This window comes from Danio rerio, chromosome 19, assembly GCF_049306965.1.
Source record: "Danio rerio strain Tuebingen ecotype United States chromosome 19, GRCz12tu, whole genome shotgun sequence".
NCBI classification, from domain to species: domain Eukaryota; kingdom Metazoa; phylum Chordata; class Actinopteri; order Cypriniformes; family Danionidae; genus Danio; species Danio rerio.
This window is the reverse complement of record NC_133194.1, coordinates 51712829-51728354: the sequence shown is the minus strand read 5'-3', so window position 1 is coordinate 51728354 and position 15526 is coordinate 51712829. Positions and strand designations below refer to the sequence as shown.

At 42.6% G+C, this 15526-nt stretch overlaps 2 long non-coding RNA genes across 4 annotated transcripts; both read right to left on the bottom strand.

The window, feature by feature from the left end:
• Window positions 1-4576: 4576 nt before the first annotated feature.
• On the bottom strand, window positions 4577-5335 carry LOC141379195 (uncharacterized). Of its 2 annotated transcripts, none has more exons than XR_012395293.1 (2): window positions 5197-5335; window positions 4577-4862 (listed from the first exon to the last, which is right to left on the bottom strand). It is a non-coding gene; the product is annotated as an uncharacterized lncRNA (long non-coding RNA). The 2 variants fall into 2 exon arrangements; XR_012395294.1 differs by having other exon boundaries at window positions 4577-4848.
• Window positions 5336-10746: 5411 nt separating this feature from the next.
• Window positions 10747-12445, bottom strand: LOC141379200 (uncharacterized). Of its 2 annotated transcripts, none has more exons than XR_012395303.1 (2): window positions 12307-12445; window positions 10747-11972 (listed from the first exon to the last, which is right to left on the bottom strand). It is a non-coding gene; the product is annotated as an uncharacterized lncRNA (long non-coding RNA). The 2 variants fall into 2 exon arrangements; XR_012395304.1 differs by having other exon boundaries at window positions 10747-11958.
• Window positions 12446-15526: the final 3081 nt, after the last annotated feature.

The window sequence follows — 15526 nt, the reverse complement described above, 5'->3', positions numbered from 1 at the left end:
CCCAGAGATATTTTACACAACCGAGCGATCCTACCCCATCTGCATATACGCCCGCAACACCGAAGCTCAAAAACACGATTAAACTGGTTTACGATCTCCTTCGCTTGGAACACCAATTAAAAAACATTGACGTACAAAAAGAAAGCGACACACCCATCACATTTAAAAGACTGCAAACACACCTGATCACCACGATTAAACCATTACTACCCAACGAAAGAGTAAACGAGAGATTGACGGGCAACGCACGCAATTGGATGTACACGACACAACTTATCCTACGAGAACATTACCAGCTCCTCATCCAACAGAAGAAGCGTGAGCTCATAGCGCACACCGACAGAGCGGATTGGCCACACGCACTCGACATAGCGACCAGATGGGCCAACAAAAACCTACAAAATAAAATACAACCCACAACATTCGAAAAAATAGAAACATTCCTTACCGAAACTAACGAACGCAACACATCGAGAGACACCGAAAACGGAGATCCACCAGCCCCAAACACAAATCAAACGCACGCACGAACACACAAACGTAAAGATGATCCGCCAGCGACAAGGGCAAAATCAGGGGCACAACACGTACATGTACAGACTTCGCCAGCCGCCCCTCCTCCCAGCAGGGGCGACTGGTCTTTCGACGAAGAATTCCCACCACTCGCACCCCCAGCAGGCATTACGCCTACAATCATACACACAACAAAACCACTACCACAAAGAACAGCACGCAGACTTAACACTGACCTCTTGGTGGACATCGAAACACCACAAAACAAACAGACCGCCGAACAAAAAGCCCCCACCGAACAGCCAAAAACAACCCACGAACAACTTAGCACACACACAATTGTCGAGAAGAACAAAACGAACGAAAAGGAAGACACAACTGGGCAGTCTAGACACACCTCAGACACGACGGCGACTACAAGACCTCCCACTACACATGTAGACAGAGCCACCTCCCCCAGTTTATACTCGGAGGACTCAACGGATGACGACTACGCCACATATACAGTCAACGCAGCACATAGAACATCCCCTACATTGGAGACCGAAAACGAACAGAGAGACAGTACACGAACCGAAGAAACCGAAAATACCACACACGACACTGAGAACACATCGACAGCGCTCGCCACACCAAGAAAGGACACACACACACTCGTGACCCCCTCCACACCAAAATCGGTGGGCAGACCTTACAAACACATCAAGACAGACAAAAAACACATAGACTGGAGCCTCAACCTAAAAAAGAGATGTGTGATAATCGGCGACTCTAACGTAGCAAGGATCCCGTCTTTTGATATAGTAGAGCTCCAGGTGGATAGCTTCCCGGGAGCCAAATTCCAACACGCCGGTTATTTGGTGGAAAAAGCAACGATCGCAATGGAACCCGAAGTACTGATGCTCTCGTTCGGTATCAATAATCGTACACAAAGGTGCATCTCAACCACAGAAAAGGAAATACTCAGAACATACAAAACAGCACGCGCTCGCTTACCACACACGGAGATCATCGTACCACTCATTAACTTTAGCCAAACACTACCAGAAGAAGAAAAAGCACATCTCACGGCCATGAACAAATACATCAGGGACAATCTTCATCATGTATCAGCATTACCATCCAGGGATTTCAGGGTAGAGAACGACATGATCCACTGGACCGCCGGTACGGCCCGAGCACTTTTAGAACACTGGATGTATTTTTTAGACTTGGAAGGCCAAATATCCCAACAGGGGACTCAGACAAACGCATAGTCAATTTATCGACGGTAATACTAACCCAAGATCAAACGGAAACATTACGGAAAGGCCTTTCGTTCATTCCCTCAACTAAAAGAACCACACAAAAGATCGAATTATTACATAGCTTACAGACTTATCACAGACGAATAAAATTAGAAGTATACTTTGAGGGCAAAAAAAGACAAAAACAGAAACTACCATTCACGCACAACTCCGATTGGACTCCAGCACTATCCAGTTTACCCCCGCAAATCAACTCATTGATCAAAGCAGACTATTACGCGTACAAACATCTCGATTGGGGCCGGTCAGAAGAAGAAAATCTCACAAAGAATGAAAGAATAGCTATTAAAAACCTACACGGCAATCACCAGTTGGTAATCAAACCTGCGGACAAAGGAAACGCGGTCGTACTCATGGACAAAACGGACTATTTATGGGAGGGGCATCGACAACTTAACAAACAAGAACACTATAGCCCCTTGAACGAACCCATATACCCCCAAACGAGACTAGAAATCAAAGAAATACTTGAAGAAATGTGCGAAAAAAAGATTATCAGCGGGGACCAAAAAACTTATTTAATGGGATCGGGCACTCCCAGGCCAAGGAGATTTTATCTACTGCCCAAAATTCACAAAGACCCGAAAGACTGGAGTAGGCCACATAAGATACCACCAGGCCGTCCAATAGTATCGGACTGTGATAGCGAATCATACTATACAGCCGAATATATAGAATATTTTTTAAACCCCATCTCACAGCGACACGCCAGTTATTTACGAGACACATACGATTTCATACAAAAGACCAAAAATCTAACAATCCCCACGGACGCCCTCCTTTTTACTATCGACATAGACAGTCTCTACACAAACATCGAAACACAGGCCGGAATATCGGCTGTGCAAGATTGCTTCAAGCGTTTTCCGGACCCCAAAAGACCCGATGAGTATATAATCAAACTATTAGAAATCAATCTCACCAAAAACGACTTTGAATTTAACTCGAAATTCTATCTGCAAACAAAGGGCACCGCCATGGGCAAAAAATTCGCACCCTCTTACGCAAACATATTCATGGCAGCTTGGGAGCACTCCGCACTAACTAATTTTCCCTTAAAACCATTCGCATATTACAGATTCCTAGACGATATTTGGGGAGTATGGACATACGGCCGAGAGGAATTTCAAAGATTCACAACACACTTGAACAATCATCAAAGTTCCATCACAATCAAGTTTGAGATCAACGACCAACAAGTGAACTTCTTGGACGTAGTCACATACAAAGGACCAAAATTTGAGAAACAAAACCAATTGGACTACAAAGTTTACTTCAAACCCACAGACACACACTCGCTACTACACAAGTCTAGCTTTCACCCTAAGCACACATTTCGGGGAGTAATCAAGTCACAAATCCTTAGATTTTACAGAATATCTTCTCAAGAGACAGACTTTAAAATGGCAGTTAAAACCCTCTTTAAGGCACTTAAAAAACGGGGATACGGACGCACATACCTTCGGAAAATTTTCAAAACATTTCAACAATCTATCGCAAACCCAACAACAACAACAAACACACGCAACAAAATAATCCCCCTCGTCACATTTTACTCACAACAGAGTAAACAACTTAATAGAGCAACAAAAGAAAACTTCAACAAATTCATCGAACCCACACGTTTTATACAGAAACACAGACCAATCGCGGCCTTTAAGAGAAACAAAAACTTACTAGACACACTGGTCAGTAGCAAAACCAGCCAACAACAAAAACCGACAAGAGCGGAAGCGCACAAACACTACACGGTGAGACGGTGGGTCCAGAACAAAACAAACAAAAACATTTACGAAACACAACGCAACACATCGGCGGGGGTATGCAACTGCATCTACTTAATTTATTGTACGAAATGCCACAAACAATACGTTGGACAAACTAAGAATCAACTCTCATTACGAACATATCAACACACATACAACATACGTAACAAAATCGAAAAACGCAAATTATTAGTTAAGCATTTTGTAATGCATGGACTCTCAGCCCTCAGGGTTACCGCCTTACAGTCAAGCCCCTTTTGGTCATTACGGGAGAGGTTAAGGTTTGAAAGAATATGGATCAAGCGATTGGACACGGTGTATCCAAGGGGCCTAAATGAAAACTAAAAACAAACAGCAAAACCTAAAACACGGAGAGCTCCGGGATGAACCCTAATTTTCGATTACGACAACCCAACACCAACACTCACCCCAACCCCATAGACGGTAACCCTGACGCGACCACTAACCCTATTCCCATAAACCAAAACGCAACCCCAACACTCACCCCAACCCTACGGCCAGGAACCCTACGGTCAGTAACCCTACGGTCAGTAACCCTAACATTAAAATTAAAATTCATTTTTATGCAGCTCTGAACATTAAAATTAAAATTCATTTTTATGCAGCCCTGAACTACGTGAATCATACCTAAAAACACAGCGACTCAGGGGACTACGCGACTAACCCTAAGTTTCAAAAATTAAAATGCAACCCCAACCCCTACACTCACCCTAACCCTAAAGTCAGTAACCCTGACACTAAAACCCCTCTTAATACGACCTGAAATCACAGGAACCATACCCCAAACACGGGGGACGGCGCGACAAACCCTAACTCGAATCTTAACACAAAAGTAAATATACGAAGGGACACAAAAAAGCACACACACGCACACATAAAACAATAAAAACACAAATAAAAGACACACACCTAATTTTAAACAAATAAACAAATTAAATAAACAAAGTAATCAAAAAATAAAAAACAAAAAATAAAACAATTATTTATTTATTCACAAAAAATACATAAAACAGCATGATATTCAACAATGAGAAACAGGAGTGGAGGAGGGTCTGGACGAAGGAGGAAGTCGAAATGGAATCCGAAGCGGTCAGTTGAAATGTAGGACAATGCACAACCAAGGCCGGACACAGTCTGGCCTTTGGATTTTTCGTTCCCCTAACCAAGCTCGTGCCACGTCTCTGAACTTTGGGTCCGATGAGATGAAATCCCGAAATCCGACTCTCCACCACGACACAGTCCTGTAAATACACAACTAATAACATAATTTTAATGCTTAATACAGTCCCCATCACATAAAACCTAATTAAAAGTAAGCCCAGACTATATCTACACACTCATACATACATACAAGATCCTCTCAACACAGATATAAATCCCCCACAGAGAGTGGAGTGAATAATGATACAAAAAAGGAAAACTCGATACAAACTTAGAGAATATCTGATACATAATAGCTCCCCTCCTCTCTCATCACTCTAACATTAGTTACAAAGACTCAAAGGACGATTTGTAAACAAAGGGGCACACTTATCCACAACTTTACATGATTCTCAGACTAACATCCAAAACAAACACACAATACTTACCTAACATCCTATCCCAACACCTCTGGATCAACAGGGGAATTCACAGGGCTGCATACCAGTTAATTCAATCACTCCAGCTCGAAAAACAAAGCAGAGAGACGGAGTTTGCCGAGATGATGACGTCACCGGAGCCACGAACAAAACAGGAAGTAAATCGCGGAAGCACCGCGACGATGACGTCACACACCCTCGCGTTTAAAACTACTTCAAACACAGCCAATTCATTTCTAACATTTATCTAAAGCAGGATCAAAGGAATCCATACAAACACAACTTAAAAACCAGGATTATCTGACAATTAATAACATTGCTAACATTATTTGAGGCTTAAGACGATTCAACACACTGATTTATATCTTACAGAAATAATCCAACTCATTTAATAAGAGGATTAAAAATGAGGAATACAATTTATCTCGAATAACACAGCCTGTCATAACATTTTAGACCCAAAATGACTCAGCAAAATAACAAACACTCCATAAGGACACCAACAATTACTCCTTACACACTTATAAAAATAATAAACCCACGCAGATATGACTTAAATAGTTACTTATAAAACAACTTGAACAAACACACTTGAAGTAACATCCAAACCACATAGGAAGTCAAATAAATAAGTTTGATAATAAATACTCATAACAAATAATTTTTCTAACAAAACAAACGCTTAATTATTTCAACAGGATGATTAAATATATTAAAAGCAAAAAATACACATTAAAATACGATTAAAACACCATTTGAACAAACCAGCTCACACACTGATCATAGCCACTCCCCCACTCCCCCCTCCCCTCTCCCTCACAGCAGGACTATAAATAGGGAGGGAACACTCACCAGCTCACCATTTGTGAAGCTGCTCTCTTTGGACACTCACAGACACTGATCTTCTATACAAATCCGACGTTCTTGCACACAGCCTGAGGAAGAAATATACACTTCGAAACGTAGCTACGCATTGAACGTCGATTTTTAGGAATTCCTTATAGATTTAGAAAATAGAATTAGGAAAAAATATTTAGAAAAAAATAGAAAACTACAAAGCTTTCAAAAAACAAAAAAAGATGTACAGATACTTTAATGAATACAGAGCCAGACTAACTCCAAGAGAACGAGTTAGGATCTGGGATTATCCCACTAACACAGCACACCAATATATTTCTAGGAACAATGCAGTACAACAAAGTACTCGAAATCAAAGTCACGAGCAACGGAGTGAGAACACCAACCGCTTGCGGTGGGACGTTCACGCCGGCCCGCACCGTGTTCATGACAATGATTTCCACCCAACAGTCCGTTTCCGGACTACTAGAGATACTAGATGGATAAACGATGGGGCCCAAGACGAGCACCATCGTTTCAACAATTTCACATATCAGTACAGACAATACAACAACACCCAACCTAGACAAGACATCAGACCACGTGCACTGATCACACGTGAAGACGACGACACATGGAGATACACAAGAAGTGACACACATCACTACAAAAACGCAGAACTCCCATACAGAGAAAGACAATTTATAAATTCCCAATACAAAAGACAAGAAAATAGAGTAGAATTAGACAACGATACGTGGAGATACAGAAATAATAACACGCACTCTAAAAACACAAACTTCCCACAGAGACAAAGACAATTCAGAAACGTTCAATACGACACACAGGGGGTTCCCTACAACAGAAACGCCCAACCGCCTCGCCCGGTCTTCACGAGACGCGAAACTCCACATAACATAAACAGACAAAGAACGACTTACTATCACGATGACACTCCACGCACAGACGGTCCCCTTCAACGCAAACATTACTCCAGGGACGGTAACGGGACAGAATATACACCAAGGTGGCGTAACGAACAAAACAACAAGAGAGAACGGCCACAAAAGGGACCGCGAACAAGACCCCAGAGATATTTTACACAACCGAGCGATCCTACCCCATCTGCATATACGCCCGCAACACCGAAGCTCAAAAACACGATTAAACTGGTTTACGATCTCCTTCGCTTGGAACACCAATTAAAAAACATTGACGTACAAAAAGAAAGCGACACACCCATCACATTTAAAAGACTGCAAACACACCTGATCACCACGATTAAACCATTACTACCCAACGAAAGAGTAAACGAGAGATTGACGGGCAACGCACGCAATTGGATGTACACGACACAACTTATCCTACGAGAACATTACCAGCTCCTCATCCAACAGAAGAAGCGTGAGCTCATAGCGCACACCGACAGAGCGGATTGGCCACACGCACTCGACATAGCGACCAGATGGGCCAACAAAAACCTACAAAATAAAATACAACCCACAACATTCGAAAAAATAGAAACATTCCTTACCGAAACTAACGAACGCAACACATCGAGAGACACCGAAAACGGAGATCCACCAGCCCCAAACACAAATCAAACGCACGCACGAACACACAAACGTAAAGATGATCCGCCAGCGACAAGGGCAAAATCAGGGGCACAACACGTACATGTACAGACTTCGCCAGCCGCCCCTCCTCCCAGCAGGGGCGACTGGTCTTTCGACGAAGAATTCCCACCACTCGCACCCCCAGCAGGCATTACGCCTACAATCATACACACAACAAAACCACTACCACAAAGAACAGCACGCAGACTTAACACTGACCTCTTGGTGGACATCGAAACACCACAAAACAAACAGACCGCCGAACAAAAAGCCCCCACCGAACAGCCAAAAACAACCCACGAACAACTTAGCACACACACAATTGTCGAGAAGAACAAAACGAACGAAAAGGAAGACACAACTGGGCAGTCTAGACACACCTCAGACACGACGGCGACTACAAGACCTCCCACTACACATGTAGACAGAGCCACCTCCCCCAGTTTATACTCGGAGGACTCAACGGATGACGACTACGCCACATATACAGTCAACGCAGCACATAGAACATCCCCTACATTGGAGACCGAAAACGAACAGAGAGACAGTACACGAACCGAAGAAACCGAAAATACCACACACGACACTGAGAACACATCGACAGCGCTCGCCACACCAAGAAAGGACACACACACACTCGTGACCCCCTCCACACCAAAATCGGTGGGCAGACCTTACAAACACATCAAGACAGACAAAAAACACATAGACTGGAGCCTCAACCTAAAAAAGAGATGTGTGATAATCGGCGACTCTAACGTAGCAAGGATCCCGTCTTTTGATATAGTAGAGCTCCAGGTGGATAGCTTCCCGGGAGCCAAATTCCAACACGCCGGTTATTTGGTGGAAAAAGCAACGATCGCAATGGAACCCGAAGTACTGATGCTCTCGTTCGGTATCAATAATCGTACACAAAGGTGCATCTCAACCACAGAAAAGGAAATACTCAGAACATACAAAACAGCACGCGCTCGCTTACCACACACGGAGATCATCGTACCACTCATTAACTTTAGCCAAACACTACCAGAAGAAGAAAAAGCACATCTCACGGCCATGAACAAATACATCAGGGACAATCTTCATCATGTATCAGCATTACCATCCAGGGATTTCAGGGTAGAGAACGACATGATCCACTGGACCGCCGGTACGGCCCGAGCACTTTTAGAACACTGGATGTATTTTTTAGACTTGGAAGGCCAAATATCCCAACAGGGGACTCAGACAAACGCATAGTCAATTTATCGACGGTAATACTAACCCAAGATCAAACGGAAACATTACGGAAAGGCCTTTCGTTCATTCCCTCAACTAAAAGAACCACACAAAAGATCGAATTATTACATAGCTTACAGACTTATCACAGACGAATAAAATTAGAAGTATACTTTGAGGGCAAAAAAAGACAAAAACAGAAACTACCATTCACGCACAACTCCGATTGGACTCCAGCACTATCCAGTTTACCCCCGCAAATCAACTCATTGATCAAAGCAGACTATTACGCGTACAAACATCTCGATTGGGGCCGGTCAGAAGAAGAAAATCTCACAAAGAATGAAAGAATAGCTATTAAAAACCTACACGGCAATCACCAGTTGGTAATCAAACCTGCGGACAAAGGAAACGCGGTCGTACTCATGGACAAAACGGACTATTTATGGGAGGGGCATCGACAACTTAACAAACAAGAACACTATAGCCCCTTGAACGAACCCATATACCCCCAAACGAGACTAGAAATCAAAGAAATACTTGAAGAAATGTGCGAAAAAAAGATTATCAGCGGGGACCAAAAAACTTATTTAATGGGATCGGGCACTCCCAGGCCAAGGAGATTTTATCTACTGCCCAAAATTCACAAAGACCCGAAAGACTGGAGTAGGCCACATAAGATACCACCAGGCCGTCCAATAGTATCGGACTGTGATAGCGAATCATACTATACAGCCGAATATATAGAATATTTTTTAAACCCCATCTCACAGCGACACGCCAGTTATTTACGAGACACATACGATTTCATACAAAAGACCAAAAATCTAACAATCCCCACGGACGCCCTCCTTTTTACTATCGACATAGACAGTCTCTACACAAACATCGAAACACAGGCCGGAATATCGGCTGTGCAAGATTGCTTCAAGCGTTTTCCGGACCCCAAAAGACCCGATGAGTATATAATCAAACTATTAGAAATCAATCTCACCAAAAACGACTTTGAATTTAACTCGAAATTCTATCTGCAAACAAAGGGCACCGCCATGGGCAAAAAATTCGCACCCTCTTACGCAAACATATTCATGGCAGCTTGGGAGCACTCCGCACTAACTAATTTTCCCTTAAAACCATTCGCATATTACAGATTCCTAGACGATATTTGGGGAGTATGGACATACGGCCGAGAGGAATTTCAAAGATTCACAACACACTTGAACAATCATCAAAGTTCCATCACAATCAAGTTTGAGATCAACGACCAACAAGTGAACTTCTTGGACGTAGTCACATACAAAGGACCAAAATTTGAGAAACAAAACCAATTGGACTACAAAGTTTACTTCAAACCCACAGACACACACTCGCTACTACACAAGTCTAGCTTTCACCCTAAGCACACATTTCGGGGAGTAATCAAGTCACAAATCCTTAGATTTTACAGAATATCTTCTCAAGAGACAGACTTTAAAATGGCAGTTAAAACCCTCTTTAAGGCACTTAAAAAACGGGGATACGGACGCACATACCTTCGGAAAATTTTCAAAACATTTCAACAATCTATCGCAAACCCAACAACAACAACAAACACACGCAACAAAATAATCCCCCTCGTCACATTTTACTCACAACAGAGTAAACAACTTAATAGAGCAACAAAAGAAAACTTCAACAAATTCATCGAACCCACACGTTTTATACAGAAACACAGACCAATCGCGGCCTTTAAGAGAAACAAAAACTTACTAGACACACTGGTCAGTAGCAAAACCAGCCAACAACAAAAACCGACAAGAGCGGAAGCGCACAAACACTACACGGTGAGACGGTGGGTCCAGAACAAAACAAACAAAAACATTTACGAAACACAACGCAACACATCGGCGGGGGTATGCAACTGCATCTACTTAATTTATTGTACGAAATGCCACAAACAATACGTTGGACAAACTAAGAATCAACTCTCATTACGAACATATCAACACACATACAACATACGTAACAAAATCGAAAAACGCAAATTATTAGTTAAGCATTTTGTAATGCATGGACTCTCAGCCCTCAGGGTTACCGCCTTACAGTCAAGCCCCTTTTGGTCATTACGGGAGAGGTTAAGGTTTGAAAGAATATGGATCAAGCGATTGGACACGGTGTATCCAAGGGGCCTAAATGAAAACTAAAAACAAACAGCAAAACCTAAAACACGGAGAGCTCCGGGATGAACCCTAATTTTCGATTACGACAACCCAACACCAACACTCACCCCAACCCCATAGACGGTAACCCTGACGCGACCACTAACCCTATTCCCATAAACCAAAACGCAACCCCAACACTCACCCCAACCCTACGGCCAGGAACCCTACGGTCAGTAACCCTACGGTCAGTAACCCTAACATTAAAATTAAAATTCATTTTTATGCAGCTCTGAACATTAAAATTAAAATTCATTTTTATGCAGCCCTGAACTACGTGAATCATACCTAAAAACACAGCGACTCAGGGGACTACGCGACTAACCCTAAGTTTCAAAAATTAAAATGCAACCCCAACCCCTACACTCACCCTAACCCTAAAGTCAGTAACCCTGACACTAAAACCCCTCTTAATACGACCTGAAATCACAGGAACCATACCCCAAACACGGGGGACGGCGCGACAAACCCTAACTCGAATCTTAACACAAAAGTAAATATACGAAGGGACACAAAAAAGCACACACACGCACACATAAAACAATAAAAACACAAATAAAAGACACACACCTAATTTTAAACAAATAAACAAATTAAATAAACAAAGTAATCAAAAAATAAAAAACAAAAAATAAAACAATTATTTATTTATTCACAAAAAATACATAAAACAGCATGATATTCAACAATGAGAAACAGGAGTGGAGGAGGGTCTGGACGAAGGAGGAAGTCGAAATGGAATCCGAAGCGGTCAGTTGAAATGTAGGACAATGCACAACCAAGGCCGGACACAGTCTGGCCTTTGGATTTTTCGTTCCCCTAACCAAGCTCGTGCCACGTCTCTGAACTTTGGGTCCGATGAGATGAAATCCCGAAATCCGACTCTCCACCACGACACAGTCCTGTAAATACACAACTAATAACATAATTTTAATGCTTAATACAGTCCCCATCACATAAAACCTAATTAAAAGTAAGCCCAGACTATATCTACACACTCATACATACATACAAGATCCTCTCAACACAGATATAAATCCCCCACAGAGAGTGGAGTGAATAATGATACAAAAAAGGAAAACTCGATACAAACTTAGAGAATATCTGATACATAATAGCTCCCCTCCTCTCTCATCACTCTAACATTAGTTACAAAGACTCAAAGGACGATTTGTAAACAAAGGGGCACACTTATCCACAACTTTACATGATTCTCAGACTAACATCCAAAACAAACACACAATACTTACCTAACATCCTATCCCAACACCTCTGGATCAACAGGGGAATTCACAGGGCTGCATACCAGTTAATTCAATCACTCCAGCTCGAAAAACAAAGCAGAGAGACGGAGTTTGCCGAGATGATGACGTCACCGGAGCCACGAACAAAACAGGAAGTAAATCGCGGAAGCACCGCGACGATGACGTCACACACCCTCGCGTTTAAAACTACTTCAAACACAGCCAATTCATTTCTAACATTTATCTAAAGCAGGATCAAAGGAATCCATACAAACACAACTTAAAAACCAGGATTATCTGACAATTAATAACATTGCTAACATTATTTGAGGCTTAAGACGATTCAACACACTGATTTATATCTTACAGAAATAATCCAACTCATTTAATAAGAGGATTAAAAATGAGGAATACAATTTATCTCGAATAACACAGCCTGTCATAACATTTTAGACCCAAAATGACTCAGCAAAATAACAAACACTCCATAAGGACACCAACAATTACTCCTTACACACTTATAAAAATAATAAACCCACGCAGATATGACTTAAATAGTTACTTATAAAACAACTTGAACAAACACACTTGAAGTAACATCCAAACCACATAGGAAGTCAAATAAATAAGTTTGATAATAAATACTCATAACAAATAATTTTTCTAACAAAACAAACGCTTAATTATTTCAACAGGATGATTAAATATATTAAAAGCAAAAAATACACATTAAAATACGATTAAAACACCATTTGAACAAACCAGCTCACACACTGATCATAGCCACTCCCCCACTCCCCCCTCCCCTCTCCCTCACAGCAGGACTATAAATAGGGAGGGAACACTCACCAGCTCACCATTTGTGAAGCTGCTCTCTTTGGACACTCACAGACACTGATCTTCTATACAAATCCGACGTTCTTGCACACAGCCTGAGGAAGAAATATACACTTCGAAACGTAGCTACGCATTGAACGTCGATTTTTAGGAATTCCTTATAGATTTAGAAAATAGAATTAGGAAAAAATATTTAGAAAAAAATAGAAAACTACAAAGCTTTCAAAAAACAAAAAAAGATGTACAGATACTTTAATGAATACAGAGCCAGACTAACTCCAAGAGAACGAGTTAGGATCTGGGATTATCCCACTAACACAGCACACCAATATATTTCTAGGAACAATGCAGTACAACAAAGTACTCGAAATCAAAGTCACGAGCAACGGAGTGAGAACACCAACCGCTTGCGGTGGGACGTTCACGCCGGCCCGCACCGTGTTCATGACAATGATTTCCACCCAACAGTCCGTTTCCGGACTACTAGAGATACTAGATGGATAAACGATGGGGCCCAAGACGAGCACCATCGTTTCAACAATTTCACATATCAGTACAGACAATACAACAACACCCAACCTAGACAAGACATCAGACCACGTGCACTGATCACACGTGAAGACGACGACACATGGAGATACACAAGAAGTGACACACATCACTACAAAAACGCAGAACTCCCATACAGAGAAAGACAATTTATAAATTCCCAATACAAAAGACAAGAAAATAGAGTAGAATTAGACAACGATACGTGGAGATACAGAAATAATAATAACACGCACTCTAAAAACACAAACTTCCCACAGAGACAAAGACAATTCAGAAACGTTCAATACGACACACAGGGGGTTCCCTACAACAGAAACGCCCAACCGCCTCGCCCGGTCTTCACGAGACGCGAAACTCCACATAACATAAACAGACAAAGAACGACTTACTATCACGATGACACTCCACGCACAGACGGTCCCCTTCAACGCAAACATTACTCCAGGGACGGTAACGGGACAGAATATACACCAAGGTGGCGTAACGAACAAAACAACAAGAGAGAACGGCCACAAAAGGGACCGCGAACAAGACCCCAGAGATATTTTACACAACCGAGCGATCCTACCCCATCTGCATATACGCCCGCAACACCGAAGCTCAAAAACACGATTAAACTGGTTTACGATCTCCTTCGCTTGGAACACCAATTAAAAAACATTGACGTACAAAAAGAAAGCGACACACCCATCACATTTAAAAGACTGCAAACACACCTGATCACCACGATTAAACCATTACTACCCAACGAAAGAGTAAACGAGAGATTGACGGGCAACGCACGCAATTGGATGTACACGACACAACTTATCCTACGAGAACATTACCAGCTCCTCATCCAACAGAAGAAGCGTGAGCTCATAGCGCACACCGACAGAGCGGATTGGCCACACGCACTCGACATAGCGACCAGATGGGCCAACAAAAACCTACAAAATAAAATACAACCCACAACATTCGAAAAAATAGAAACATTCCTTACCGAAACTAACGAACGCAACACATCGAGAGACACCGAAAACGGAGATCCACCAGCCCCAAACACAAATCAAACGCACGCACGAACACACAAACGTAAAGATGATCCGCCAGCGACAAGGGCAAAATCAGGGGCACAACACGTACATGTACAGACTTCGCCAGCCGCCCCTCCTCCCAGCAGGGGCGACTGGTCTTTCGACGAAGAATTCCCACCACTCGCACCCCCAGCAGGCATTACGCCTACAATCATACACACAACAAAACCACTACCACAAAGAACAGCACGCAGACTTAACACTGACCTCTTGGTGGACATCGAAACACCACAAAACAAACAGACCGCCGAACAAAAAGCCCCCACCGAACAGCCAAAAACAACCCACGAACAACTTAGCACACACACAATTGTCGAGAAGAACAAAACGAACGAAAAGGAAGACACAACTGGGCAGTCTAGACACACCTCAGACACGACGGCGACTACAAGACCTCCCACTACACATGTAGACAGAGCCACCTCCCCCAGTTTATACTCGGAGGACTCAACGGATGACGACTACGCCACATATACAGTCAACGCAGCACATAGAACATCCCCTACATTGGAGACCGAAAACGAACAGAGAGACAGTACACGAACCGAAGAAACCGAAAATACCACACACGACACTGAGAACACATCGACAGCGCTCGCCACACCAAGAAAGGACACACACACACTCGTGACCCCCTCCACACCAAAATCGGTGGGCAGACCTTACAAACACATCAAGACAGACAAAAAACACATAGACTGGAGCCTCAACCTAAAAAAGAGATGTGTGATAATCGGCGACTCTAACGTAGCAAGGATCCC